At 43.3% G+C, this 10420-nt stretch overlaps 1 protein-coding gene across 1 annotated transcript in view; it reads right to left on the bottom strand.

Moving 5' to 3' along the window:
* Window positions 1-280: 280 nt before the first annotated feature.
* LOC147623770 (pentatricopeptide repeat-containing protein At3g53360, mitochondrial-like) overlaps window positions 281-10420 on the bottom strand; it is a 34204-nt gene continuing 24064 nt past the window's right edge. Inside the window, exon 2 of the mRNA XM_086820386.1 lies at window positions 281-637. The gene's annotated coding sequence lies outside the window, so the exon portion shown is untranslated. The remainder of the gene's footprint in view (window positions 638-10420) is intronic.

Genomic DNA, 10420 nt, shown 5'->3' with positions numbered 1-10420 from the left:
CGTCATCACCATCAAAAACACAGTTGGGAGACTCAAATGAGAAACCCTATGAAAGCCCAAAATGACTAGATGAAAGAAAAATTATAATAGCAATAAGAGCAGAACTAACCCAGAAACCTTAGAAAAGAACCAAATCCAATAAAGGATGCAACAAATAAAACCCTAGAAAGCCAAGAAGCTTTACTCTAAAAAAGTTCACTCTTACTCACTTGAGAGTGGTAGAATTTTGACTCTTTCACAACACCAAAGGAGCCCCAGATAAAACGGATGAAAGCCAAAAGGAAAGAAAGCAATGAGCAGGGCTACAATATTACTTCTGGAATGATCTCTACAATATAAATCTCTGGCATGGAATTGAATAAGAAGACTAGTGCTCTCTTACGAGATAGCCCCATACATAGAAGAATACAATTCAACTATGAGATATCAAATAGCTAAGTGATAATGTGAAGCATCACAAGCATGATGTAGTTGAGAAAGAAAAGAAGAAAAGGTTGCTGTGGAACCTACAAACTAGGGATATTATGGTTTCATTTTTATGCGTAGATCATATTGGATAGAATTGAAGATCTGGGGCATGGAGTCAATTCTGGGCAGCCATCAAGGGTGCCTTCTTTAGAAAAATGTATGATATCACCTGCATACACAAAAGCTCATTTTTTTATTAAGTCTACATACAGAATTTACATTTACAGCAGGTATCTCATTTATTAGCTACCAATATGATTTACAGTAGGGGTGGTAAATATTCATCTTGGTAGAATGTATGCATACAAGAAATGATAGCAAAAACCATGTATACAAACAAACTGTTTTTTATTACCCTATGCAAGCATGTGATAAGGGGGTTTTCTGAGGGCAACCGCACCATGAGGGAGCAAGATTTTTTCATTACTCAAGCTCTTGGGCAGTGCGGTCATGGTTCCAATCATACGCATATGAAAGTTGAGGCAAATCTATGGTTCAAACGTGTATGATACTGGGGTTTCATACTCAGCGCTTACTATTTTTTTTTTTTTAATGGGGCTTTTCACTCAACGTTTTGGTCTTAATCTTCGTGTTGCGCCTCGTTCCAAGCACCACATGTGCAGAGGCCTGCACCATCTGTCCTGGCTAGTACGGCTGTAGACTGTATGGCCTGTGGGCAGTGGGCTGAAGCATGAGTATAGACCTAAGGCTAATGGCTAGCTTAAAGACCCAAGGCTCAACTTTCGAGCTGTAAGCTGTAGCCTGTACCTGGGTGACAGATCCTACCTAGAGGCTAGTACTACCTGCAAGGCTACAAAATTGCATGCACATTGCAAATTTGCATGATTGCAATGTTACACAGCGTGTCACGTGCACTGAGGTTGATCGTGGTAACGCACAACAGGGCCTTCTTTACACCTTTGTGTGGTGAGATCTTTAGCATCCAATTCACAGAGTAGAGAGAGAGAAGAGAATAGAAGAGAAGTAGACAACATAGTATTGGGTCCCAATTACCCACTGAAGGGCCCCCTTGCAAGCAGGAGTATTTGCTTATATTAATTCTTTGGAGAACTGTTGCACAATGCTTGAGAACAAGCGATATGACAGCCCAATGCAAGGACGAGGAAGACCGTACATCGGCTGCGTATCCACCAATGCAAGGGCTCTACAGAAGACTCTTCAGGGCCACTTATGCAAGTCCAAATAGTTGTAGGACTGCACATATGTTGGCTGAGAATGGAATAGGAGCTTCAATATTTTGCCTGGAGAGGATAGGATATTTATATGCTGATTTACTACTGAAATCTGCTTGAGACTTGCTGAATTTCTGAATGATTTAGACTGGAATTCAGTGCTTGCTTATGTATGATTCCGTGATGCTGGTCGGCCAGAGTAAGCTGTCGGCCAGGTCCATATTGGACATAAAATGTTTTATTAACATTTAAGGCTAGCGCTTCTTGGTTTAATGCTGCCAAGTTGACCAGTGTTCGAAAAAAAACCTGAGTTTAGTGTAGTTTGCACCTACATATTTTGAAAAATACCTTCAAATTTTAAACTTGAAGGTACAGATACCTCCAGATTTTGAGAAGTTATAGAACAAAAACCTTCAGATTTCAAGATTTTCTTTTATAAATAATTTCACAATTTTTAATAAAGGTTTTCCACTTTTTGGGAATATACTTTTTTTCAAACACTACTGCCAACCTGCTGGCTGACTCCTTAAAGGCCCACAACTTGCTGCTGTGGTCCCTACGGCAGCCCCATATGCTGGCCAACAGGGACACATGAGCCCTTATTGCTGCCGGCTGCCTCTATTAAGGATTCAGGGCTGTAAACAGCCCTTAACCAGGCTGCTGACAGGTCCACCAGCCATGGGCTAGCCCATGGGCATGCCTACCTAACAAATATGCTGCTACATGCTTTCTAATGCAATCCTACTGCTAAGGCTGACTGCTAAATGCACCTATCTCATGAATTCTCCAAGTGGGTTAAGAGGACTGACTCCAGACTAACCTCTATGGCTCGAAGACTAACCTACGTAGCTCATGTCTGACTATCCTTGAACTGAGGGCTCACAATGGGGTCACGGTGTATGACAAATATTCCTAGAAAAGGTATTACTTCTGTACAAATATTGCATTGATGATGATGCCAGTGTGTCATTGTGTACCCCAGTGCAGGGTGCACATGGCATTCCCTCCTGCTTACTTGGCGACAAGTTCATGGCTTCCAAATAGTCCACCAACAACTAGGGGTACTCCTGAAAGAACTCTTCATCCAACCATGCTGCTTCATGGGTTCCCCGGTCCTTGAACTTCACATAAAATTGTCCTATTCTTCGATCAGAACCATGCTTCCATCTATGGAGGAGAATTTGTTCTGGCTCTATGACTTCTGCCTCGTCGATCATATCTCGTTGTTGCTCATCTAATACATCCTGCAATGCTAGACCTACATATTGCTTCAGCCAAGAAACATGAAAGGCATTGTGGATAGTCCAACTTTCCAGCAACTTTAACTTTAAAGAGACATCACTTAACTTCTGAATGACGGGAAACAGGCCAAAACTTCAGAACGAAAGCTTGGGACAACACTTGCCCACTTGCTTTAACTGTTGCTTTATGATGTGGAGATATACCCAATCCCCTTCCTTAAAGTTGACATCTCGCCTAGATTTGTTGGCTTGCCGGGTATAAGCTTCCTAAGCTTTGGCAAGGCGCTCCTTGATTGACTCAATCATCTCTGAAAATGTTTCGGTTGTCTTGTAAGCCTCTAGAGATGGTGATACATGTCTCATCAAAAGAGATGAGAACCGGAACCAAATGCTGCCACATACAGCATCCGGCCAATACTAGATGAGTGAGTATCATTCAAGATTGCAAAAACCAATGGAAGATATTGTTCCCATTTCGACTGCTATCATGGCAGTATGATTTGAGAACGTCAAAGGCCAATTGATTATATATTTCTGTTTGGCCATCTATTTGTGGATGGAATACATTGGACAACTGCAACTTAGTCCCAAAGTTATCAAACAACGCTCGCAAAAAATGGGACGTGAACTTAGCATCTTTGTCTGATGTGATTGTCCGTGGCAAACCACCAATGGGATACCAAAACCAAATGAACAAGCGAGCTATGTCCTTGGCTATGGTTGTCTGCTTGCATGGAATAAGCATGCAGGACTTATTGAATCTGTCCACAATAGTCATACACTGTATTTCTAGATCCAGCTGAGGCGGCAAGAGGACCTACGAAGTCCATACTCATGTCGTGAAAAGGACCCTCTAGAATAGGCAAAGGCTGAAGTAATCCTACTTGTTTCGTATATGTAACTTTCACCTTTTGACATATTTGACATGCTTGGACGTGTTGGTAGACATCACGTCGCATTTTGGGCCAATAGAATGACCTCTCTAACTTCTCCAAGGTATTGTTGATACCCCTATGACCTCCAACAAGAGAGTCATGTGCATCATAGAGAAAGACTTGGTGCTTTTCTTTGAGTACACAAAGACAGTTCTTGAAAAACAACCAACCATCCTATATACTGTAATGGCATGGTTTTGAATTGAGAGCCAATTGATACTGAGTCCCAAATTCTTCTGAATCCAGATATTGTGCCTTCATGCTATTCAAGTCTTTCCCTTGAATTTCCAGCACAGTGGACTCCTGCAATGTTTGAATCGTGCCTTTTCGACTGAGAGCATCAGTAACGCGATTGTTCTCGAAGGAGCTCAGTTGTTAGGGTTAGGGTTTGGAAGGTACTTCAGCAAGAAACGTGAGAGGCAGAGAGAGGAACACAACTGCTCATATATTAAGAGTGATAAAAAGTGAAGTACAATAGCCACATAAAGATGTGACCTAAACAGTGTGTTCACATGGTCCGGCCATAAAGTATGCCAGGTGGACCAAATCACTTATAAACTATTATAAGTGAAACTAAGCTAAAACTGGGAGAAAAAAACCTCCACTAACTGAAGTAAAAAGTGCCCCAGTAACCTACTGATGATCACTAGCACTCCTTTGGGTGCATACACAGCATAAAACCCAACAAACCCCCCTGGAGTGATATGTGATCACTGTACATCATCCACCAAAAGGAAACAAATTCGAAGCAGTGCGGAATGCTTCGAATTTCGGACGTGGTAATGCCTTGGTGAAGATGTCTGCCACATTCTGATCTGTAGGACAATAGATCAGACTGATATCACCTGCCTGGAGTCTCTCCCCAACAAAATGATAGTGAATCTCAATGTGTTTCGTGCGAGCATGAAACACAGGATTCCTGGCCACGGCAATGGCACTTTGACTATCAGTATAGATAGGTGTAGGCTCCTCCACTGAAATATCCATATCAGTCATGAGACGACGCAGCCAGACACACTCAACAGTAGTAGTGTAGGCTGCTCTGTACTGTCTCACAAGACGAAGTGGCCACTGTGGTCTGTTTCTTGCTTAGCCAAGAAATACATGAAGAGCCAAGAAAGAAACAATTTCCACTAGTGGAATGTCTAGTATCAAAATCACCAGCCCAATCTGAATCGCTGTAAGCATATAACTGCATGTCACTCCCCTCAGGATAAAGCAATCCAGGAGACAAGGTACCCTGCAAATACCGAAATACACGCTTCAGCTTGCCAATGTGACAATCGCGGGCTGTGCATGAATCTGCTCAACTGAGATACGACATACTGAATATCTGGCCGTGTAGTACACAAGTAAATAAGGCACCCAACAGCCTGAGCATATGTAGTGGCATCAAATAAAATACTGTCATCTTGTAGCGACAGTTTCATCCCACGCTCCATAGGAGTGCTAATAGGCTTGCAATCCTAAAATTTAAACTTCTCCAGAAGTTTAGCAACATACCGAGATTGCAACAACCCAATGCCTCTGTTATCCTGCACAAACTGTATGCCCAAATAGTAGTGTACGAGCCCCAAATCAGACATGTCAAATGTCTGTTGCAGTATCTCTTTAAAAGCTGCAATTTTGTCATTATTTGATCCCATGAGCAAAAGATCATCTACATAAAGACTGATGACCAGCAGATCTTTCTCTTCTTTCTTTACATACAAAGTGGCTTCTGATGGACTGTTCACAAAGCCTTGAGTGAGCAGGAAAGCATCTATTTTTGCATACCAAGCTCGTGGAGCTTGTTTCAAACCATACAAGGCCTTTTTCAGCCTGCATACTTTCCCTTCATGACCATGTTCTGCAAAACCTATGGGCTGATATACATAAACTTCCTCCTCGAGGTCCCCATGTAGGAAAGCAGTCTTGATGTCCAACTGGTGAACAACCCAACCACGATGTGCAGCCAATGCAATGACACACCTAAGTGTCGACATACGGGATGTAGGAGCAAATGTCTCCTCATAATCAATGCCCTTCTTCTGTGCATAGCCCTTTGCAACTAGACGGGCTTCGTACCTGTCAATGGATCCATCTACATGTCTTTTCAACTTATAGACCCACTTAGTACCAATGGCTTTCTTGCCTTTGGGCAGATCAACCAAATCCCATGTTTGATTCCTTTTAATAGAATCAAGCTCATCCTGCATGGCTTTGCTCCAATGCACATTGTCTTGTGCATCCACAAATGAATCAGGCTCATCATCATCCTGTAAAATGGCTGCCATAACCATATTCAAATCCATGATGTGTGCATGCTCATTGGTCAGTGTCTCCCTACGAGTACGGCCAACAAGAGGACCCTCTAGATGGCTGTCCTGTAATGTCCTCAAATACCATCTAGGTATGTGTCTGACCTGTGGAGCCTGCTGCCCCATATTTGGCTCAACTTCTGGCTCAATAGCCTGCTGAATTTCTGCACCATCTTCATGATTAGCTGGCTGTCCTCTACCCTCATGGGTTGGATCACCAACTGTGGAATGAAACTCCATAGGTAGAAGACCTTCAAACACATCATTTTCAGCCTGATTTGCATCATAACCAGCCATGGATATTTCTGATTTTTCATCAAAAATCACATCCCGACTAGTGAATATCTTCTTGGATAGTGGGTCATATAACCGGTAGCCCTTGCTCTCACGGCTATACCCAACAAAAATACATTTTGTGGCTTTATCATCCAACTTCCTCCTCAACTCTTTGGGTATGTATGCATATGCAAGACACCCAAAAGTACGAAAATGTGATACCGAAGGCTTGCGGCCATGCCAAGCCTCAAAAGGAGTAATGGAAACCAATGCCTTTGTGGGACATCGATTTAAAATATGACAAGCACACATAACAGCTTCCACCCAAAAGATATGTGGTAGCTTCTTTGCCTTTAACATACATCTGGCCATCTCCATGAGTGACCGATTCTTCGTTTCTGCAACCCCATTCTGCTGTGGAGTATAAGGAGTAGTATACTGATGTTTGATACCTCTACTCTCAAGAAAGGAATTCAACATATGTGACACATATTCCCCCCCTCGGTCAGAACGGACAGTCTTAACCTTGCATCCTGGCTCTGTTTCAGCAAGTGCTACAAAGGCCAAAAATGCATCATATACCTGTGATTTCTGTGTCAACGGATAGACCCAGCACATACGAGAGAAGTCATCAATAAATGTAGCAAAATAGAAGCAACCTCCTAATGACTTCGTCTGCATGGGACCACAAAGATCACTGTGTATAAGCTGCAACTTTGCAGTTGCTCGTAGAGCCTGATCACGTGGGAAGGAAAACCGATGCATTTTTCCCAAAATACATCCTTCACATATGTGATCTAGAGGCTTCTCCATAAGAGGTAGGTCTGTCAACATGTTATGTCGCTGCATAAGCATAAGACTACCAAAATTTACATGTCCCATGCGAGCATGCCATAACTCCGCATCAACCATAGCTGGAGTAAGAGTGAATGCATTATAAGCAGACTGATCCACTGGCTGAAATGCATCCAACTGATAAAGTCCATGACATAATGTACAAGTAAGCATCAAGGTCAAAGCATTAGATTTGTCTCTGACCATGCATTTGTCATCATCAAAGTGGACTTGCATACCACACTGTGCTAAAGAAGAAATGGACAACAAATTCTTCTTTATCCCTGGTACATATAAGGCATCTATAAGGCGAAGAATAGAGCCATCAATGGTTGTGAGCTGAATCTCCCCAATGCCACGAACTGGATATGAAGCATTATTGGCACACTTAACGGTCTTGCCAACAGGGGCAGGGCCTACATGACAAAACAAATCCCTGCGAGATGTAATATGCTTTGAAGCACCACTATCAAAATACCAAGTACATGCATGCTCTGTCACACTGAGTGCCTGTGAAGACCAAGAGGCATCATAGCTGCATGTGTAGAAACAGTAATCCCTGTCCTCAACAAAAGAAGCAGTCTCCGGAGGAGCTTTAGAGGCATCATTTACAGACATCCCAGATTCCTTTGCCTTCTCTTTGGCAATCCTCTTCCTACACTCTGTGATGTAGTGACCTGGCTTCTTACAGTAATGGCATTTGCCCTTCTTCTTGGGCTGTCCATCACCTTTCTTGGTATCCTGAGATGAACCACCATCACCTGAATTCTGATTTGAACTCTTTGGCTGAGATTTGCCTTTCCCTTTTTGACCTGTAGTAAATGCTTGTTCAGCACTTGTGTTCATATGCGTGTTCTTCCTGATTTGCTCTTCTTGTAGCAAGAGAGCAACAAGTTCCTGATACTTAAGGGGTTCAACAGCATTCCTCATGCTCAGGTTCAAAGAGGTATGAAAAGCCAAGTAAGATCTTGGCAAAGAGTTCAAGATAGTGGACACAAGCTGTGTCTCAGGAATAATCTCATCCACATTGATGAGTTGCTCTCTCAAATCCTGCAACTTGTTCAAGTGGCTAGACATATCATCTCCTTCATGCATTTTCTGATTTTCCAGCTCTCTTTTCAAAAACGAGATCCGAGCCTCATTACGAGCAGCATACATCTGCTCCAAAGTCACCCATGCATTCCGTGAAGAGCCAGCTGAACGAATATGAGGTATAATAGACCTCTGTACTGACAATGCAATAAGTGACAAGGCTTGTGCATCTCTGACATCCCATGTCTTCTGAGCATTTGTTCTTTGAACAGGCAATGGTTGACCTGGTGCCTGTACCTCTTGTCCTCGTCCACGAGCACCCCCTTGGGGAGGAGTCTCTGGAGCCAATGGACCTGGACGTGGTTCATCACCACTAACAAAATCCCAAAGACCTTTTGCCACGAGCACATTTCTCAGCATAAAACTCCACAAAGAGTAGTTCATGCCGTCTAACTTGTCTTCCTTAGACAAATACGTGAATACATCACTCTGCAATTGATTTGCCATTATGCCAATGCACAATGTTGTACCTGTGTATCAAAAAACCCAATAGCAACAACCCTGAAAGCAACTGTACTCCATTGAATACAGCTAACCCAAATATGCCTGCACTCTCAATCCTCTGAATGTGCAACACAATGCACCACTGACTGAGTAGAGCAGCAAAAATGGCTCACACAGTGCCAAAATGCCCAAAAATGCCCAAAGTTACTGCACCCAAAACCTTGCAAAAAACCTGTAGAGATTTCTTTGCAAGAAAATCTGCCTGTATCTGCCAAAAACTTTCACATGAAAAATGCCAAAATTTCAAAACTTGTAAAGCTTACCACAAATGTGATTTTGCAGGTACAGGTGGCTGTTGGCTGTACAGTACAATTGTACAGTACAGTGCAGGTACAGGTCAACTGAAGGCTGTACGAAACAATTGTACAAAAACAGATCGACTCTACGGCGGCTGTACGAAGCAGGTACACACAGCAGATACTGTACGGAAACAACTGTCAACAGGTCGGCTGCAGGTGTGCGCAGCAGGTACTGAACTGCTGGTACGGTGGATGTACAGAGCTGCAGGTACACGTAGCAGGTACTGTACGGAGACAGCAGTCAACAATTTGGCAGCAGGTACTGTACGGAGCTGGGCGAGCAGCTGACGGCGAGTTTAGGTCGCCGTTAGGTACTGTACGGGTACTAGGCGACTGTGTATGGAGCAAAGCAGGCGCTTGTACGGAGCAGAGCGACTGTACATGCAGCTGACGGGTACTGAACAAAACAGGCGAAGACCTGTACGTGCAGCTGACGACTAGCTGCTGACGAACTAGTACGGGCAGCTTGACGAACCTGGTTGTACGGACAGCTGAAGGCGTGGAACAGTACAGGCAGGGCGCGTGGAGCAGTACGGGCAGGCCAGGCCAGGCCAACCTACTCTAATACCAAATGAAGGAGCTCAGCTGTTAGGGTTAGGGTTTGGAAGGTACTTCAGCAAGAAACGTGAGAGGCAGAGAGAGGAACACTACTGCTCATATATTGAGAGTGATAAAAAGTGAAGTACAATAGCCACATAAAGATGTGACCTAAACGGTGTGTTCACATGGTCCGGCCATAAAGTGTGCCAGGTGGACCAAATCACTTATAAACTATTATAAGTGAAACTAAGCTAAAACTGGGGGAAAAAACCTCCACTAACTGAAGGGACGTATTCAATTATTCCTCCAAATTGTTGGAACAATTGACTCCATCTGGACTGCCTATCACTCCATTGGGCATTGGGCATGGTTTACAACCATTTAAGTGCCTGGTAATCTATCTTAACTGTGAAATCTCTCCCGTAAAAGAAGTGTTTCCAATGTTTAAGCGTGGTCATCACCCCCAAAAGCTCCTTGTCATATACCGAATAATTCTTTTCAGCATTATTCAACTTGTGGCCTGCAATCCTGTTGTAAAACAGCTTCAATGGCTAGGTTACTAACATCGATAATCACCTCGAAAGGATCATCCCATGATGCCAACTTTAAAACTGGTGACTCAGAGGCAACTTTCTTCAATGCCTGGAATGCCTCTAAAGCCTTGGCCGTAAAAGGAACACTTTTTGACAGCGAGTCTTCACGCCCTTAAGAAAGTCAGTGAGAAGTGCTACAAGGTCA

The sequence above is a fragment of the Cibotium barometz genome, chromosome 26, assembly GCF_041138505.1.
Source record: "Cibotium barometz isolate CiBa-2024 chromosome 26, ASM4113850v1, whole genome shotgun sequence".
In the NCBI taxonomy this organism is placed as follows: Eukaryota; Viridiplantae; Streptophyta; class Polypodiopsida; order Cyatheales; family Cibotiaceae; genus Cibotium; species Cibotium barometz.
Note: the sequence above shows the minus strand (reverse complement) of the source record. Positions and strands in the feature narration are given on the sequence as shown.